Consider the following 7,500-nt stretch of genomic DNA (forward strand, 5'->3'; position numbering starts at 1 on the left):
ACCTTTGTAAATTGAAAGAGAATTGGGCTATATCCATGAACTTCGCCCAATCTCGCTGATTGGCACTCACATAGTGCCTCAGATATAACTCGAGCAAAGCATTCACCCTCTCCGTCTGCCCATCTGATTGTGGGTGAAAGCTTGTTGAAAAATGAAGCCCTGACCCAAGGAGCTTGAACAACTCCGTCCAGAATTCGGCGGTGAACCTTGGGTCCCTATCACTGATTATGCTCCGCGGTAAGCCCCAGTACTTCACCACATGCTTGAAGAACAATTTAGCGGCTTGCTCCGCGGTGCAATCCTTTGGTGCCGGTATGAAAGTGCCATACTTCGAAAAGCGATCGACGACCACCATTATTGAGCCACACCCGTCTGACTTGGGCAAGGCTGATATGAAATCCAATGAGACGCTTTCCCAAGGCTTCTCCAGAATTGGCAATGGCTGCAACAGACCCGCCGGCACTCGTTGCTCCACCTTGTCTTGCTGGCACACAAGACAAGTCTTGACATTTGCCTCAATATCGTCTCGCATATGAGGCCAATAATAGATCTCCTCCAAGAGTGCCATGGTGCGTTGGATGCCTGGGTGTCCTGCCCATAGAGAATAATGACACTCCTTTAAAACGTCGCGCCTAAGGTTGTCCCACTTAGGCACGTACATTACTATAAATCCCTTAGTTTTTGGACGCTATTGGTTCGACGTTGTGTATGGGGTGTCCACGTAAAAATAAATTCCCGCTTATTTTCGACGCTTTTATGTGTCGAATCAATTCTTGACAAGAAAAAACGTCCACAAATTCGTATGATTTGCACGTGACTCAAGGCAACCCAAGGAAAATTAAACAGAAAAAAAAGAAATGTAAAAAACCGGCTTATACCCATGAATATACCCAAAGTACCACACGCATAACTCTCTCTCTCTCTCTCTCTAACTCTTAAATCTCAGCACCTCAACACAAAATCCTTCGTCATTGAAATCCTCTTCTTCGATCTCTCAATTTCTGGATTTTCTCTCCTCTTCTTAATCATGGTGCTCGAGGTTTTGCCTTCTACTCAATCTCATATTAAATTGCTTCCCAAAATTATTTCAAAATTAGGGTTTTCAATTTTATTGACATTCTATTATTCCCCCTTTTTTATTGGAATTTTCAGGCGACTATAATCTGCATGCATCGTCAATTCAGAGTGGATGCGTAATGGTGATTACTCGCCCACCAGATTTCAAGCTCTTTCTGATGCTATTAATCTCATCCGCGGCGCTAAAACTCAGGTTTTCTTTCTCTCTCTTCACTTCTTTTAAACCCTAATTTACAATTTGGGGGTTCAATTTGTTATCAATGGTTTTTTTTTTATGAATTTGGTAGTTAATTGTGAATATTACTTGATGGGTTTTTATGTTATTGATTGATTTCGTGTAGTCTAATCCGGAGAACACTGTTGAAATTCTGACTATGGCTGGAAAAGGTGGTCGTGTTTTGGTCACTCCCACCAGTGATCTTGGAAATATATTAGCTTGTATGCTCGATTAGTTTTTGTTTGACATATCGTGAATTGATTAACATAAATTTTGATTATGCATGTTATTGAATCTGTTGTTGTGAATGCATGATTAGAAAGCATGGTTGTATCTTTGAGACAAAATCTTTAGGTATGTTTTCTGCCTTGTTATATCTTTGTTTGCATCAATATCATTTTTTTTTTCAAGTATTTATTGTTAACTAAATAGAAAATGGCTTAGCTAGTTCAATTTTGAATTTAGGTGATGTGACTACATCTACGAGGCTAGGGCACAAATCTGTTCAAGAATTAGTACTCATGAACCTTCTTCATCTGCTTGGAAAAATGCAAAATATATTTATAGTCAATCATAAAAAAAAACTGGCCATTTTAAGTACTAATTGTGAGAAATATATTGCATTTTTATTATAATTTTATATTGCATAATCTTTTCCTTGAACTTCCTGCTTCTTACAATTTAATTTCGGTTCTAGTCATATTATCATCTTGCAACTTCTGATTAAAAGTTCCACCTAAAATAATTTTAAACTCTTTCTGTTAATAGGCTGCTTTTAAAGTTTTAAACTCTTTCTTAAAATGTGAGCTTCTTTACATTTTTTTTTTATTTATTATAGTCGAATGCAGGGCTCACTGGTCAAGTTAGTAAGGGAGATGCAAAACCACCTTCAGCGAGGATCAAAAATGTTGCTTCTGACTTATCTGTTACTACCAGATCTGACTTAAACCCTTCAGAAAGAGATAGTCCCTCAGATCAGCAGCCTTGTCGACACGACCTATAATTTCTGTTGATCGAAGTGCTGTTACTCTGTCTCCACCGTATTCTCAGCCAGCATGATGATTGAGGTATGTCTACTTCTTTTAAGCAAGACTCTTATTTATTGCAATTGGAAGATGCAAATGATTTTCTTTGTCTATTCGTGACAGTTGCTTGGCTTGGATTAATTTTAAGAAGCACTGCATCATTTTTGCTGATCTCCTCGTGAAATGGTAGGGCTCTTGATTCAAGTTGTTGGCTTTATCAAATATCCATGCCTTTGATTATGCTAGTTATTTTAAGCAGCATGTAGTGCTCTTCATTGTTGTTAGTGGTGTAGCATGCTTTATGACAAAAACACTATCATTTTATGTTGGTTTTCTAATATTTTCTTTTTCACAAGCATCTTGATTATAGTGAGGACATGGTCCAACTCATCCAATCTAGATAATTAAAACTTAGAAGCACTTATCAGCTAATTTCAATTAACACAAATGATTTAGTTATTCTTTTTCGTCTTTTTTAATTTTATTTTATATTTTATAAAGTTTAGACTATTAGTCAGTCATGTTTTTTAACAGTGTAGCACAATAAGAATCTCATATGTAATTCTATTTGTCAGACTAATGGAAGTTGTTGAATGCAAGCTACGGACCAGAAAATGCAGGAACTTCTGTCCAAAAATAATTCTTGGTTATGATTAATGATTCTCATTGTATATCTCACTGTACAATTATCAATTTGATTAGTTTGCTGGTATATTCTTTAGATATTAATTTATTGTCAATATATTCTTGATTAATGATTCACAAATAGAATCTACTACACATAAGCTAAGGGGAGGTTGTGGTGTCCCCTAAAATAACCTCATCATCAATTCTTCTTTGCGAGTTGCTAAGCGTGATACTGTGATGGTTTCACAAAGCTTTCATGTTGCCATTGTTTTGATCCCTAAATCTTTTGCAATTCATGTGGTTTAATTGCTGATCTGGTCCTAATATTTATCTTCCTGTTTCAGGGTGATGCTCATATCTTCTATAGAGAAGGCCAAGTAAGTTGGATCTGCTGATGGTTGTAAATTGAATATGTTACTTTTGCATGTGCCAAATACTAACTTGTGTTTGCATAAATTCATGTGAAGGATGAAGTCAGGGCTGCACTGGATTTTATTAACTATGTGTATGGAAAATTTAGGTTTACCTTCGAGCTAAAACTTTCAACCGTATGATAATTTTCTCATTTTCTTTGTAGTAATTTCTGTAGTTAGCATTAGTATATAGATTTCAATTAGTGATTCGGAATTTGTTCCACTACAACTAGTCACGAATGAATTCTAAGTTGCAATTATAATTGTTGTAATAGAAACTCATTACTATGAGATATTGTATGTTTGCTATAATATATTTAAATGCAATATAAAAATTTCGGTATAATTTTGTTGTACTTCTTAAAATTTTTGGTAATATATATTAGTATACTAGAAATCAGTGAATGAAATATTTTAATTTAATATTTTTGATATTTTTTTTAAAAAGAATATGGACAAGATAAAGCGTCCCCAAATTAGAAAACGTGGACAGGAAAAGCGTGCCAAATGTTAGACAACAAATGTATGAAAATCTGGACATAAAACAGCGTCACCAATCCTAAGATTCTTGACTACAAAAAGCATCGCCAAAGTTAAGAAAGTGCGCCAATTGTTGCAAGTTGTGACACTTCGTATAAAAAGTTAGACACAATAAAGCGTTGAGATTCGCGACGCTTTTTGATGTCCAACAAAATTCTCCACTCACTTTTTCTCGACGCTTTTTAGAAGCGTCGAGAGAAAATTTTGCGACGCTTTTTAGTGTCGAAAATAAGGCTAAAAAGCGTCTAAAAAACACGCCTTTTGTAGTAGTGGTAGATGCGTCTTCCGACGGTGAAGAGTACCCCATCCTCTACCCAAAACCGTCGGGTCTTCCCTTCTTTGGCCAAGTCAACGAGCCCCTTGGCCATTGAATAATGCTCCAATCCATCCTTGATCCGCCCAAGGACGTTGCTAGCGACACTGCTAGCACTAGCAAAGTTGGCCTTGCGACTAAGAGCGTCAGCAACCACATTGACCCTTCCTGGCTTGTACTCCATCACATAATCAAAATCGGCCAAGAAGTCTTGCCACCGAGCTTGCTTGGGGCTGAGCTTCTTCTGATTTTGAAAATAGCTTGTTGCTACGTTGTCGGTCATGATGGTGAACCGACCCCCCAAGAGATAGTGTCTCCATATCCGCAAACAATGAATAATCGCCGTCATTTCCTTATCATGCACCGGATATCTCTTCTCGGTGTCATTCAGCTTGCGAGACTCATAGGCAATTGGATGCCCCTCTTGCATGAGAACCCCTCCAATAGCAAAATCGAAGGCATCCGTATGTAGCTCAAATGGCTTAGAGTAGTCTGGCAAGGCCAAGATAGGCTCTCCGGTGACCGCCTTTTTCAAGTCATCGAAGGCTGCCTGGCATTTATCATCCCAGCACCATTGCACCTTCTTCTTCAAGAGATCAGTCAGTGGTGCCGCTCGTGCTGAATAGCTCTTAATGAATCGCCTGTAGTAGTTTGCAAGCCCAAGGAAAGAACGTAGCTCTGAGACGTTCTTGGGATCCTCCCATTCATTGATGGAGCGCACCTTGTCATGCTCCATCATGATCTTTCCAGCCCTGATACGGTGCCCTAGGAAAGACACCTCTTCTTGGGCGAACGAGCACTTCTCTTTCTTCACATAGAGCTCGTTCTCCCGGAGTACTTGGAACACCTGTCTCAAATGCTCCAAGTGGCTTGTTAGATCGTCGCTATACACGACGATATCGTCGAGATAGACAACGACAAATTTATCAAGAAAAGGCTGGAAAATTCTATTCATCAATGTACAAAATGTGGCCGGGGCGTTGGTGAGGCCAAAAAGCATCACCAAGAATTCAAAAGACCCATACCGAGTGACGCACGTCGTTTTAGGCTCGTCGCCTTCGGCGATGCGCACTTGCCAATAGCCCGACCTGAGATCAAGTTTTGAGAAGTACCTGGCTCTTCCAAGTCGGTCGAAGAGATCAGCGACTAGCGGGATTGGATACTTATTTTTCACCGTTATCTTATTCAAAGCCCGGTAGTCGATACACATCCGCAAGCTCCCATCATGCTTTCGTTGGAAAAGCACAGGCGCTCCAAATGGTGCTTTGGATGGCCTAATGAACCCTGCATCTAGCAACTCCTTAAGTTGCTTCCTTAGCTCCTCAAGCTCTGGTGGTGCCATCCGATAGGGTGCCATGGCTGGAGGTCTAGCCCCTGGCTCCAGCTCGATATCATGATCAACTTCCCTTCGAGGGGGAAGCCTTTTGGGTAGCTCCGGAGGCATCACATCCTTAAACTCCTCAAGCACTCCGGCAACTTCTGTTGGAACCTCGCCCCCACAAGGTTCATCTTCGACTAGTGTGGCCAAGAATGTTTCTTGACCCTTCTTGACGCCTTTTTCCAGCTGAATGGCCGATATCATCTTGGCCTTGACCTCCTCCCGAGTGATAGGGACGGACCATGCTCCCTGGTCCTTCACAATAGTCATCGACCCGTCCCTTTCAAATGAGAACGGCCTCACCGAGTCCATGAACTCTAGACCCAGCACAAGAGAGAAGTCGTCCATGTTGACGACGGTGAGGTCGACGGTGCCACTCCATTCTCCCAAACAAAGAGGCACATTTCTAACAATACCAAGGATGGGCACTGGTGAGGTATTTACGGTCTTCAATGTGCCTGGCTCCTTGGTATACTTGACCCCCAATTTACTCGCCTCCTCCTTGGCGATGAAATTGTGTGAGGCACCCGTATCAACAAGTGCCCTGGAAGCCCTGCCATTCACCAATGCTTCAACAAACATTAGTTTTCCCTTTGGGCGGGGAAGTGTGCTTACCTTGACAACATCGTTGCACCCCTCGGCCTCGAATGTAGCCTTGACACTTCCCATGATGCGCAACGACCCCATTTGCGCTTCGTCTCCCGTCGACTCGCCACCCGAAGAGATAATGGCATTGAGCCTTTGTCGTCCTGGGCATTCCCTAGCCCAATGCGGCCCTCCGCATAGGAAGCAGTCGCGATGCTTGCTTTTATCCGAGGAAGAAGTAGATGATTGGCCCTTGCCTTTGTCTTTGTCCCTCCTCTCGAACCGGTTGTTGCTGCTGCTACTGCTTCGGTAGGTGGGTTTAGCTCCCCCACCTTTTCCCCTATTGCTACCACCCTTGTTATCCTTCTTGGAATCCTTGAACTCGAGCAAGGACTCGACCACGGCGATGGCCTCAGCAAGTGTCTGCACATTCCTCCTTTCCACCTCTTGCTGGGCCCAACGTTGCAGCCCTCCAATGAAATAGATGAGTTGATTCTCCTCTTAGAGGTCATCGATCTCGAGCATCAACGTGGAGAATTGCTTAATATACTCCTTGATGGTGCTGTTGTGCTTGAGGTCTCGCAGCTTCATCATCGAGAGCTTCTTGGCATTCTCTGGATAGAATTGTCGTTTGAAATCCTTCTTGAACTCATCCCAAGTGCTAATGGAACAAGTCCCCTTCTTGATATCTAACTCACGGCGCCTCCACCAGAGTATGGCATCATCTCCAAGATACATGGTGGCAGCGTTGATCTTGGAATCACCACTCTCCAAGCGCATAGCGTCGAAGTATTTTTCGATGCCCCATAGGAAGTTATCAATTTCCCGTGCATCTCGCTTCCCATGGAATTTTTGTGGCTTGGGGACCTCCATCTTAGGCCCCGCGTTAATGGTAACTCCCCCGGTTACCGCTGCCTTACGGCAAAGAGCGAGTTCCTCCTTGAGAACCTCGTTCTCCTTCTTTAAAGCGAGGAGCTCCCCCGAGAACTCCTCCCGTAACTTGGTTAGCTCGCACATCAACTTCTCCACGGCTTGATTAGCGAGTGTGTGAGCCTCCGTCGTGCGTTCCAAGCCCAAATCCTCAAGTCGGTTGTCTAAGTCAACCACTTGATCTTTGAGCGCTGACACATCAAGCTCTACCTTGCCAATGGCGTCGGACAAGCACCCCATGGCTAATTCGAGCTTGGCTGTCTTCTCGTCGCCTTTATGCACTCGCTTCTCAAGCTTCTAGAAGGCCTGAGGCATGGCCTCAACCTCACCTTCGAACACCTGTGATGCGCTGGCCTCCTTGTTCTTTCCCATCGTCCCAACACTTACCTCCCTTT

At 42.5% G+C, this 7,500-nt stretch overlaps 1 long non-coding RNA gene across 1 annotated transcript; it reads left to right on the plus strand.

The window, feature by feature from the left end:
* The first annotated feature begins 2,287 nt into the window (after positions 1 to 2,287).
* On the plus strand, positions 2,288 to 2,950 carry LOC145609567 (uncharacterized). Its single transcript, XR_014106036.1, has 3 exons — positions 2,288 to 2,361; positions 2,443 to 2,505; positions 2,895 to 2,950. It is a non-coding gene; the product is annotated as an uncharacterized LOC145609567 (long non-coding RNA).
* Positions 2,951 to 7,500: the final 4,550 nt, after the last annotated feature.

Source organism: Chenopodium album, chromosome 3, assembly GCF_948465745.1.
Source record: "Chenopodium album chromosome 3, dcCheAlbu1.1, whole genome shotgun sequence".
Lineage (NCBI taxonomy): Eukaryota > Viridiplantae > Streptophyta > Magnoliopsida > Caryophyllales > Amaranthaceae > Chenopodium > Chenopodium album.